Here is a 12,142-nt window from a genome sequence, read left to right as displayed (position 1 = left end):
GGGGGAAAGGAAAGGAAAGGAAAGGAAAGGAAAGGAAAGGAAAGGAAAGGAAAGGAAAGGAAAGGAAAGGAAAGGAAAGGAAAGGAAAGGAAAGGAAAAAGAAGTCACTCGCACAGCCCACACATACCTTGGATGAAGCAGAAACAGCTACACGCCTTTTTAAAATTGCTTTTGGTCCTTTACAGCTGTTAGAGACAAAGTTCTCTAGGTAAGAAGGAATTCCCTCATAGATAAAATGTTACACAAAAGGTGAGCTACAGAAGCCTGTCACCAACAAGTTCAAAGCAGTGTTTCATTCTGTAAGCTCATGGAAGCTCAAAGGAACCGTGTTTACATGGCCTGGCTTCATCATAGTGCACACCTGTGGCTTCATTCTTTGATCTGACCTAGAAAGGACATTTTTCCTTGATCACAAATGTGCCCCAAACCTATTTCTCTTTTTAATGTAATGGCGAAAGCTCACTGTATTCCTTCTTATGCAGCCTTTACTTACCCTTCTGAGGAGTGGGCACATTCTGTTCTTGACTCTACCTTTATTACATCTTTCTGGCAAAACAGCTAAAACCATCTCCTTAAATCTCTTAATAAAATTATTTGAATCAACCCAGGAATCCTATAAAATCATTCCCTCATCTAAACAGCTTTAATTCATGAACGTTTACCTTTATGTCGAGCTGCAGAACATCTGCCCAATAGTATGGGCTGATGCCTAGGAATATTGGGCTCTGTGATAGTGGCAGGCAAGGCAGATCAGCAGTGGGAAGCAATCCTGGGATGGAGTCTCTTGGGACCTTGCCTCTAAGAGCTCACCCATCATCACAAGACATGCAAAATGGTGGGCTATTTCCGAGAAGGTCACTTGCTAGCTTCAGCCTTCCTAGATGGCTCCTGACAGAGCTTAATAGAGGGGGAAGCGTGTGACTGTAGATTTGCCCCGACTGTCCCTAGTCCTTGTTTGTTTGGTGATGGGCCTACTAATGTGTCCTGTTTCCATGATGCTCTTATTCTCTTTCTTCAGGGATATAGTGACTCTGGCCTTAGTTCCTAAAGTAAACATCTCCTCCTGCCGCCCCCTGCCCCACCCTTCAACCCATGCTAAGAATTTGGCTTCCACAGCCTTAGGTAAACCATCCAACACGAGTCTTGTAGACATTTCCATAGTAGAGGATGTGGGGTGCCCAAACACCCCACTTGTTCCTCACTTTCCAGCCTACGATAGATGAGTATCATAGACGTGCTTCAGGCATGAGCATCGATTCAAAGGGTCAGTTCAAATGGTTACATCCAGGCAGGGACAAACACAAAGCAGATACACCCCACGCCCTTCCTAAGGTCCTCTTGGAAGATCATGAAGGTGGACGCCATGGCATGAAGGACAGCCATTCTGTAGCATTCTGCTAACCTCAGGGAACCTAGTATAAGTAAGAAGTGAAATATTTTTGTATAAAGCTATTGATAAGTGAGATTTTTATATGAAGTTATTGATAAGTAATCATTGCAACATTGTGCATTTTATACTGAGTCATTCAAGCAGATGTCCTGAAAAATTCAAACTTAGTTCATTTATTAAAATTAAGATTTTCCAGCTGGGCAGTGGTGCCACACTCCTTTAATCCCAGCACTCAGGTGGCAGAGACAGGTGGATCTCTGTGAATTTGAAGCCAGCCTGGTCTACAGAGTGAGTTCCAGGACAGCCAGGGCTACACAGAGAAACCCTGTCTCGGAAAACCAAGGTGGAGGGTTGGGAGCGAGCAGATTCTTTTCTGCTATGTTATTGGTTGAATGGTGTCCCCCTTTCATGACTTCACTTCCTAGTCAAGGCTTGGAGCCTTAGAATATGACCTTATTTGGAAATAGGGTAATTACAGACGCTAATAGTTATGATGACGTCATTAAGACCCTGACCCTATATTACTTGATGCCGTTACACAAAAGGGAAACGTGGGTTCAGAGAGGCGCTCACAGGGTGACATTTCTATTACCCAAGGAGTCCAAGATGACAGAAGGCAGGAGCATCCTGGACAGACTCTCAGCTCTCCTGAGGACCCAGCCACCTCAGGGGAGCCCCTCTTGTCTCTGCCTTGGAGCCTTGAACCAATCACTCTCTGCTACTTAAGGGTAGCAGGGAGAGGGTAGACTCAGCACTCCAGGACGTGTAGCCTGGGAGTTCCCTTCTCCACTTAGAACCTTGCACTCAGGAAAGGCTAGTTTCTTGGCTTTGTCATCTCAGACAAGCCAGCATGGAACAGAGCTCACTAAAGGCCTTTTAATGCATAGACCTCAAGCACAGAGCTGAACAGAGAGGTGTCCAGGGGAAGACTGCGATACCCCCCAGCAGGGGGTATGGGCTTCTCAAGGGACAGTCACTTCTTGGCCCTGTGGCTTTCAAATTTACTCAAGGCAAGTTGAGAGGCTAAAAATTTCCTTTTATTAACAGGGTTGCAAGCTCAGGAAAGGCGAATCTATGGGAGGTGTTGCCGGGAATAAGAAGTGATAAAAAAGAGACATCAAAGTTCATTTGCCTTTAATGTTTTCAGTTGAGATCTCCTTAGGGAAACGCCCGTCATCGATGCGGGCAGTTTTGGTGTTATCAGTAGTGTGTGGCGTTTCCTGGCACTGCCAGCCGGAAAGACAAACTGACCAGATCTCTGGATGAAAGGTTTTCGTCTCACATCCCCCCCCCCCCGTGTTTGATCTCCTTATCTCACTAGACTACTCATTTTGGGGGAGCTTTGATGTTATTAGAAAGCCTCTGGACGCTTACAGGGGAGGGGAGATACCATGGTTGCAAAGGCGGTTTTCCCAGGGCGAGGCTTATCCATTGTACTCTGGATTGGCTGATCTCTTGTATTTCCCCCAATGTGGAACTATAGCTGGTGATAGAGGGGGAAACCACAGTGACGTAATTAAGCCTCCACAGCTGCCTCTGAGCCCCTGCATGCCTCTGGCTCGGCCCAGGGTCCTCCCCTGAGCAGCTGGTGTGAAGCCTATGTCAAGATTCAGGAAGACCTCGTCCCCCTCAGAGCTTTCATCCCCTCTGGTCTAGCCTCTCAGGCTCCGGTGCTTTCTTCGCAGAAGCTGCCCCCCACCCCGTACATCCTGGTGGCTCCACTGGATCCAGGTCTTAAGATTGCATCAATTCTAAGGACCCTGATGTCCCCAGACAGGATTTTTAAAATTTCTTTAGGATTTTTTTTTTCTTAAAGCTCTGGCCACCTGGTTGTGTTCCTTCCACTGACGTCTAATCGTCTTGAATGTCATTGACCAGGACAAGATGTCTGCTCACACGGGAATCGTGTGCTGGTTGAAGGTGCGGAAGACCTAAATGTGTTCTCTGATGAACATCCTCAACCCCAGCCAGACACAACCGTAACTTTAAAAGGTCATAGAGGCATCACGTGGGATTCATCCCTCAGGATACCAGGGTGCACTGGTATTTGCAGATTTATTGTGTACCGCCAGCGAAGCCAAAGCCATTTCACCATCTCTATAGAAGTAGAATAGGCACTTCATGAGATACAATCTATTTTCATGATTAAAAAATGTCATAAATTAGATATAAGAGAAGAATGTCCCTCAACATCTTAAAGACTACGTCCAGAAAACCCTTAGCCAATGCCCTGACCATGGGAAGCTGAGCAATTTCTAAGATAAGGCAACTGTTTGCCACTCAGAATGAGACAGAAAAGAAAGAAGACTGAGGCACGGGGAGAGGGGAAGGAGAGCCTTCATCCCGAGATCTGGTTGGTTTGACTTTGCTGCTGGCGGAGGCAGGAAACTCCACACACGGCTGACAGTGCCAGAATTGCTGGCGTTTTCCTTAACACACGGGGTGCGGGTGGGAATGAAAGAGAATAAGCAAACTTAGTAAACCACGCCTACGTGGGTCTCAGGTGGCTTCAAGGCCCGACTTTTGGCACTTCTTGTTCCTGACAACACCCCTCATAAATCCACTTTACAGCCTTTTCTGGAAAAGCAAACTCTTTAACCTTTCAACTTGCCACGAATGACATTATTTGAGCAGTAGGAACAGAAAGCCACAGGTTTGTATGTTCAGCCTCTACCGAGAAAACAAGTGCCTTGCCTGTCCCTCGAGAAGTCCACACCTAGACTTGGGTCTGTTTCACTGTCCCCTGGGCACCTCTCCGTCCATAAAATCTATGTCCAAAATCCCTTTGAATGAACTCCAACTCTACGTTATCCTGAAACTCTTTTTCCATCGTGTGTGTGTCCAGGAATAGGGTTTTACTTGAGTGGAAGTGAAGGCGGGGAGGGAATACCTCAGGCTGCAGGCAGCCACATGGAACCACTTGTTATGGTGATGTATGCTTTAGGGTGACAGAAGATAAAAGGCCTTGCTCTGCCAGCCTCAGCTGGCTAAGCTAAGCTGCTGTTTTCAGAACATAGACACTAGAGATAAGATAAGCAATAATGTGAAACACACACCACACACACACACACACACACACAGAGAGAGAGAGAGAGAGAGAGAGAGAGAGAGAGAGAGAGAGAGAGAGAATTAAACTATTAATTAAGGATTCAGGCCGGGCATGGTGGCGCACGCCTTTAGTCCCAACACTCGGGAGGCAGAGGCAGGCAGATTTCTGAGTTCGAGACCAGCCTGGTCTACAAAGTGAGTTCCAGGACAGCCAGTGCTATACAGAAAAACCCTTTCAAAAAAAAAAAAAAAAAAAAAAAAAAAAAAGGATTCAGATAACCCCCTTCAGGACACAGCTTCTTGGTTTTATTGAATTAGTTTATTTTTCTATGACCTCAGAGACTTCTAACCCAATTAAGTTATATTAACTGTAAGAGTAGCTGTTGAGTTGAGTTTAGTGCTGAGGACCAAACCCCGGGCCTTGAACATGCTAGGCGAACGAACACCCTCCTGCTGGACTAGAGCGTCACCCATTTAACTGGTACTTTCTATGTACGGCTGAAAATAAGTTTTTCTTTTTCTTTCTTTTTTTTTCTTTTGTATTCTTCTCTCATACATTACAGCCTGATTGCAGTTCCCCTTCTTCTATTCCCCCCAGTTCCTCTCTCCCCCATATCTCCTACCTACCCCCAAACCACCCCCCCCTAAAACAAAACAAAACAAGAAGAACAGGTCTCCCAGGGACACCCGCCTAACATGGTCTAACAAGATGCAGTAAGACTGGGCACAAAGCCTCGTATCAAGGCTGGATGAAGCAACGCAGTAGGAGGAAAAGGGCTCCAAAGGCAAGCAAAAGAGTCAGAGGCATCCCTCCCCACACGGTCCCACAAGAACACTAAACTATTCAACCATCAGGTATATGCAGAGGACCTAGCTTAAACCCATACAGGGTCCATAGTTGTCACTTTGGTCTTTGTGAGCCTCTATGAACCCTACTTGGTTGATTCTGTGGGCCATGTTCTTGTGTGTACTTGACCTCCCTCTGGCTCCTACAATCCTTCATCCCCTTCTTCCAAGAGGTTCCCCTGGCTCCACCTAGTGTTTGGCTGTGTCCACTGCCGCCTTCTTTTTTTTAAAAAAAAGTTTTATTTATTTATTTTATGTATATGAGTACACTGTAGCTGTACAGATGGTTGTGAGCCATCATGTGGTTGCTGGGAGTTGAACTCAGGACTTCTGCTTACTCGGGCCCAAAGATTTAATTGTAAGTACACTGTAGCTGTCTTTTTTTAAAAAATTATTTATTATTATATCGAAGGACACTGTAGCTGTCTTCAGATGCACCAGAAGAGGACGTCAGAGGATGTCAGATCTCATTATGGGTAGTTGTGAGCCACCATGTGGTTGCTGGGATTTGAAATCAGGACCTTTGGAAGTGTAGTCAGTGCTCTTATCCGCTGAGCCATCTCTCCAGCCCGTAGCTGTCTTTAGAGGGCGTCAGATCTCTTTATGGATGTTTGTGAGCCACCATGTGGTTGCTGGGATATGAACTCAGGACCTTTGGAAGTGCAGTCAGTGCTCTTACCCACTGAGCCATCTCACCAGCCCAAAATACAGCTTTCCCCTTTGTATATCCCGTTCTTTATATACAGTGTTCTACCTGCACAGCCCAGTAAGAGGGCACCAGAACTCCTTATAGGTGGTTAGGAGCCACCATGGGGTTGCTGGGAATTGAACTCAGGACCTCTGGAAGAGCAGTCAGTGCTCTTAACCTCTGAGTCATCTCTCCAATCCACTGCCTTCTTAAGCTTCTATCTCTAGATACACCACAGGCCGGGAACAGGCCTTTATCAGTATGTCTTTTAAGGGACAGTTACAACCCAAAACCATCATGCCAGCTCACTAACCTCTTCCACTGTTGGAATTTTCTAGAATGCTTGGTCTTTTCAAGAGTGTTAAGAATTTCCACATTGTCAGAGTCTCACAACTTAATATGCTGTGAAGTCCTCCTGGCCCTGACAGTTTGGGGTCTCCATTGCTTGAAGTTCTAGATTTTGTTTTCTATTTTGGTGGCGACTGCTTCTGGAATTTTGATGGAGATTGCACTGAGAGCTCTCGTCAGGCTAAGCCTGGAGTTTCTTTGGCTGTTTTCTTTCTCCTGAATGACCTGTGCATCGATGAAAGCAGAACACTAACACTCACGCTACTACTGTGTCTGGATTCATTGTGTATGCTAGGGTAACACAGTTTGGTGCATAGTGCATAGCTTGTTTCTCTGTTGCTGGGATAAAACACCGACCAAAAGCAACTTGAGGAGGAAAAAGGTTTATTTGACTTACAAGTTACAGTCTGGTGTTGAGGGAGTCCAAGCTCAAAGCAAGAGCCTAGAGGCAGAAACGGAAGCAGAGACCCATGCAGGAATGCTGATAACTTGGTTGCTCACCATGGCGCGCAGCCTGCTTTCTTATACAACCCAGGACTACTTGCTCAGGGATGACACCGCCCACAGTGGGCTATGGTTCTCCCACATGGACCATTCATCATGAAAATGCTCCCATAGCCTTTCTCACAGGCCAGACTAATGGAGGCAATTTCTCAGCTGAGATCCCCTCTTCCCAGTTATGTCATAAGCCATAGTAAGGCTTTGTGATTTCCTTCTGAGTCTCATCTGCTACAACAGGGGAAGCTTTGTGGTTTTCTCATGGGTCTGAGGACTTTATTCACTAAGAGCGTCCTCCACTCCTTACAGAGCTTGCAGCCAGGCCCTAGTGACCTGAGTTCAAGCCCAAGGATGGTGAAAGGAGAGGACCAACTCCAAGTTGTTCTTTGACTTCCACACGTGTGCCATGGTACCCAACACACACGCACAGAGTAACTAACTAAATAAAATTCAAAAGTTAAAAGAGAATTATCTAAGGCTAGACATGACTTTCTTAGGCTGAAGTCCCTATGACTAAAGAGGGGAATGAAGAAAACCAGCTGAGTCGTTGCCGTGCTCCTATCTCTGGCTCTTGGTCTTCTGAAGTTTGAGTAGACAGCATCAGATCCCCGTGGCATAGAGCTGCCTCCCCACTTTCCTTGCCATAATGGACTGTATGCCCTCATACCAGGAGCCAAAATAAAGCCTTCACCCCCCTATGTTGCTCCCATTGGTATTTGGTCACAGCACTGAGAACTGTAATTGCTACAGTTACGGCCAAAATTGCTACAGTTCCTGCCACTAGGAGTATATAAGCTTGGCTGGTGCACTGGTTAGTTTGTGTCACTTTGACACAAACTAGATTCACCTGTGAAGAGAGAATGTCAACGGAAGCAATTGCCTTCCTCGGATTGGCCCTGAGCATATCTGCAGGATATTTTCTTGATTAATGATTGACATGGGAGGTTGGGATGGGGGTGGGGATTGATGGTGACACCCTGGACAGGTGGGCTGGGTAATAGAAGAAAGTGAGGTGACTGAAGCCATGAGAATAAGCTAGTCTGCAGCACTCCTCCATGGCCTCTGCTTCAGTTCCTGCCTTTGGGTTCCTGCCCTGAGTTCCTGCCTTCCATTTCCCTCCATAACGGACTATAAACAGTGAGATAAAAGAAACATGGTCCTTCTTAAGCTGCTCTTTGGTCATGGGGTTCATATCACAGCATCAGAAACCCCTGAGGTCCCCTGAGAGACATCGGGAGGATATTATTGCTTGACTCTGACCCATTTCCCACAGGCTCATGCATTTGGATGCTCGGTCTCTAGGCAGTGGCGCTGTTAGGCAGAGTTTGTGGAGCTTTGGGGATTTAGCAACCTAGTTAAAAGGAGTCTCTGAGGGTGGCCTTGAAACTGCTGCCAGTTTCTGGTTCTTGTCTGAGCTTTTTGCTTCCTCATTCAGAGACCCAGGAAGCCGCTGAGACTCATGCTGGTCTCCGTGAAGCTGCTCCGACCTGCCTCTTCCTCCATGATGGGCTAAGTTAGTTCTGCCAGGTGCTTTATCACAGTGATGAGAACTAAGAGACTGGATAGCTAGGTTGAAAACACACAGGTCCCCAACCTTGGCTTATGTGATAGTCTTACTAAAATTCGGTTAGCGCCTTTTTTTGTGAGGAACCAGACAAATCCACACTGAGGGATTGCTGAACAAATGCTCTGGCTTCAAATATCAGTATCCTATACAGAACCAAGGAGGAGTTCCAGGCTATGGGGGTAACAAGTCACACCAACTGCCTGAATGCCTAGTGGATGGATTCTCTGGCAGGGTGGGGGGGGGAGCAATGACAAAATGAAGCCAAATGGTATTAAGGGGATTACTGCCTTTACAATAGGGAACCTTTGATTGTTAGATAGAGACTGGACACCAGATAACAGTATCTATCATGTTAGCGTTGAATTTGGTTTTTTAAAAAAGACTTTTATTGATTCTTTGTGAATTTCACATCATGCACTCCAGTCCCACTCATCTCCCTTCCCCTTTGTCTCCCCTTCATCCTTGCAACCTGTCCCCCAAAAGAAAATAAAAATATAAATAAATAAAATAAAACAAAAATGAACAAACAAAAAACCCCCATCTTGTGGAAACTGCAGTGTCTCCCACAGTTTACTCTTTTGTCCACACATTTTTTTTAATTAAATTTATTTATTTTATGTCTATGAGTACACTATAGCTGTCTTCAGGCACACCAGAAGAGGGCATCAGATCCCATTACAGATGGTTATGAGCCACCATGTGGTTCCTGGGAATTGAACTCAGGACCTCTGGAAGAACAGTCAGTGCTCTTAACTGCTGAGCCATCTCTCCAGCCCTTGTCCACACATTTTCACCTGCAAATGTTCATTGCAATGAGTCACTGGTCTGGTTGAGGCCTCTGGCTTTTGTTACACTATCAATACTGGAACCTCACTGGATCTCCTCAGAGATATCCTGTTGTTACCCGGTGTCATGGAGATCCTGCATCTTTGGATCTGCAGGACCCGCCCCTTCACATACTCCAGCAGTTTATTGATGGTGTAGATGTTGGGATGGACCAACTCAGAGCCCTGGATGTGGGCCTGGGTGGTAGCTGAGTTGGTCAGTCCACCAGCTCTCCTTCACCCACACCACCAGGGCAAACTCTCCAGAACTGCCCCAGGAACTCACCCAGTTCTACAGCCAGCAAAGGGCTGGGCCAGCTCTTCCACTCTCATAACCTCGGCCGGCTCACCGTTGCCCACAACATCAGGACCAGTTCTACTGTGCTGCCCAAGCAAGGTGCAGGGCCTGCTCTCCAGAGTGCTGCAGCCAGTGAGGGGCAAGACTAACTCTGCACAGCCCTTGGACATCAACATGGTCCCAGGTCTCAATCCAGATCAGGGACATCTGCATGGCCTTTGGTAGTAATATGAGCCACAGACATTGACACAGACCCCTGCTGCAGCAGGGCCATAGACCCAGATTTGGTGCTCAGTGGCAGTGCACACGGAATGGGACTTCACCATGGCCTTGTGTGGCAGGGTAGACCACTCACATCAGGCTATTCCTCACCACCCTCGCATCTCCAGTTCCCCCTTTCTTCATAGAGCTCAAACTGTTCACCTTCCTTCTCTCCCCCATCTCTCCGCCACTTGCACATCACAGTGGCTCCCACTGTGGTTGGGCCATGCGGTGCTCAGGCCTGTGGGTATCTTTCCTAAAATTTCTTCATGGCCAGGGCTAGAGAGATGGCTCAGTGGTCAAGAGCACTGGAGGCTCTTCCTAAAGGACCTGGGGTTCAATTCTCAGCACCCACACGGCAGCTCACAACTGTCTGTAGTTCTACTACCCCTGGTTCCAGTTCCCCATTTCTGGGGAATCTGACACCCTCCCATACACATATAAGCAGGCAGAACACCAATGCACATAAAAGAAGAATAAATAAGTAAAAAAAAAAATTCATGGTCCTAAGTTTGCTTGTTTGTGTAAAATACTAAATTCTCATTAGGGGAGAACTGGGGATGATTTATGGGTGAGTTTCTTCAGTTTGCCCTCAGATGAGGGAGAGAGAGACAGACAGATAGAGACAGAGACACACACAGGGAGACAGAGACACAGAAAGAACAGCAAAATATTAGGAATTGAGGATTTATGGATAAATCTCATAACTTTAAGCAGAATTCAGAATTTTCAAAATGATATTTTGGGAGACCCGTGACTGCTTGATCGTGGAGTATCTCTGCTCATTTTCTTCTTCCTTTCTTCCTCCCTCCCTCCCTCTCTACTTCCTTCATCTTTCCCTCTCCTTTCCTCCCTCCCTCCCTCCTTCCCTCACTCCCTCTCTTCCTTGTTGGAGTTCTGGCTGGGCGAGGGGTGTCTGTCAGCTCCCCCTCTGTTGCTCAACCTTAATTTCCAGACCCTTGGGCGATGTCTTTGGTGATGCACTGGCTCAGACCCAGTTTCCCCGGATTGAACTCTGGGTCCCCTAGGGTCCTCAGCTTTGCCTTGTGAATCTGACCCCGAGCCACCGCCCCCCACCCCCCACCCCTGCAGGCAAAGACTCACGGAGAAGCATTCCCTTGTAATTCAGAAAAAAACCTCGGGAAATCGAAACCCATGCTTCTCCGCCTCTGCTCTCCAAGCTCTGATCTAGCAACCCGCCCGAGACACTTGGCCTCCCCAGCGGCTTCAGCTGCACCCACTTCTCCTCCACCGTCCTGGGCCATCCCAACCACGGGCTCTGTGTTCATGCTCCTGGCGGGGACAACACTTTGGCACCTGGGTCCTCAGACAGTCAAGACACTTAGCCTCTCAGATAATTAAGAAGGTTCCAATGCAGGCCCCATGGGGGTTAGTCAGGGCTAAGGGATTATCGAAGGCTTCTGAAGTGGATAAGGCTGTGTGACCTGGATAACTTGCCTCTCTTCCCCTGCCCTCCCCACTGGAATGCGCTGGGTGGCTGCCCAGGGCCCTGCTGCAGAGGGGCCTGTGCTGTGCCAGCCTCTGCTTTTGCTGGACTTTGTGCCACCATGAAGGCTGCTGGGGGCTGAGCGGGATGCTTGCTAGCCAGAGTTCATTGAGTGCTCCCATGACCAGAGTCTATCCTCCTGTGTTGCAGCTTGTAGCTGATGCTTGTGCTGCCGGCCATAAACGCAGGGATCCAGACTCTGTCTACTGAGGCTGCTCCTAGGAACGGGCCCTGGGAACAGGAGCTGAGACCAGGCTACAAAGGTCAGTGACTATGAGGGAAGATCCCAAAATGGAGGGGCAGTGGGCTGGAGAGAATCTGGGCAGGTGGAGTCTGGAGAATCCAAGAGGGGTTTGGGGAGCAGTGGACACAGCTTCTGCCAGAGGAATCTTCTAGGGTCTCAGGATCCCTTATATGCCGTTTGTCAGACCAGGGCTAGGGTAGTTCCTGAGAGCAGTCATGTCTAAAGTAAGGGTACTCAGTATGGTCATTCCTAAAATGAACTAAGCCAGGACAGGGTTATAAATGGGGTGGATTGTGACTCCTGCTTACAGCCATCTGAAGGCTGGCCCAACTTTCTCATGTTTATGTACATGTTTGTGTGTGTGTGTGTGTGTGTGTGTATACATATACATATATATATATATACATATATATATATGTATATATACATACATATGTGTATATATACATATATATACATATACATACATATATATTTTTATATATATATATATATATATATATATATATATATATATATACATGTATGCACATCTGAAGGCTGGCTCAACTTTCTCATGTTTTATGTACATGTTTGTGTGTGTGTATGTATATATATATATGTATATATATATATACATATAC

The 12,142-nt window shown here is 46.9% G+C and overlaps 1 protein-coding gene and 1 non-coding gene across 2 annotated transcripts in view; both read left to right on the top strand.

The window, feature by feature from the left end:
• The first annotated feature begins 2,756 nt into the window (after nt 1-2,756).
• LOC115031041 lies at nt 2,757-2,917 on the top strand. The gene has a single exon (XR_003836619.1). It is a non-coding gene; the product is annotated as a U1 spliceosomal RNA (small nuclear RNA).
• An 8,340-nt stretch (nt 2,918-11,257) lies between these two features.
• Pla2g5 (phospholipase A2 group V) overlaps nt 11,258-12,142 on the top strand; it is a 20,842-nt gene continuing 19,957 nt past the window's right edge. Inside the window, exon 1 of the mRNA XM_021160400.2 lies at nt 11,258-11,538. The gene's annotated coding sequence lies outside the window, so the exon portion shown is untranslated. The remainder of the gene's footprint in view (nt 11,539-12,142) is intronic.

The sequence above is a fragment of the Mus caroli genome, chromosome 4 (genome assembly GCF_900094665.2).
Source record: "Mus caroli chromosome 4, CAROLI_EIJ_v1.1, whole genome shotgun sequence".
In the NCBI taxonomy this organism is placed as follows: domain Eukaryota; kingdom Metazoa; phylum Chordata; class Mammalia; order Rodentia; family Muridae; genus Mus; species Mus caroli.
This window is presented reverse-complemented; position numbering and strand designations above follow the sequence as displayed.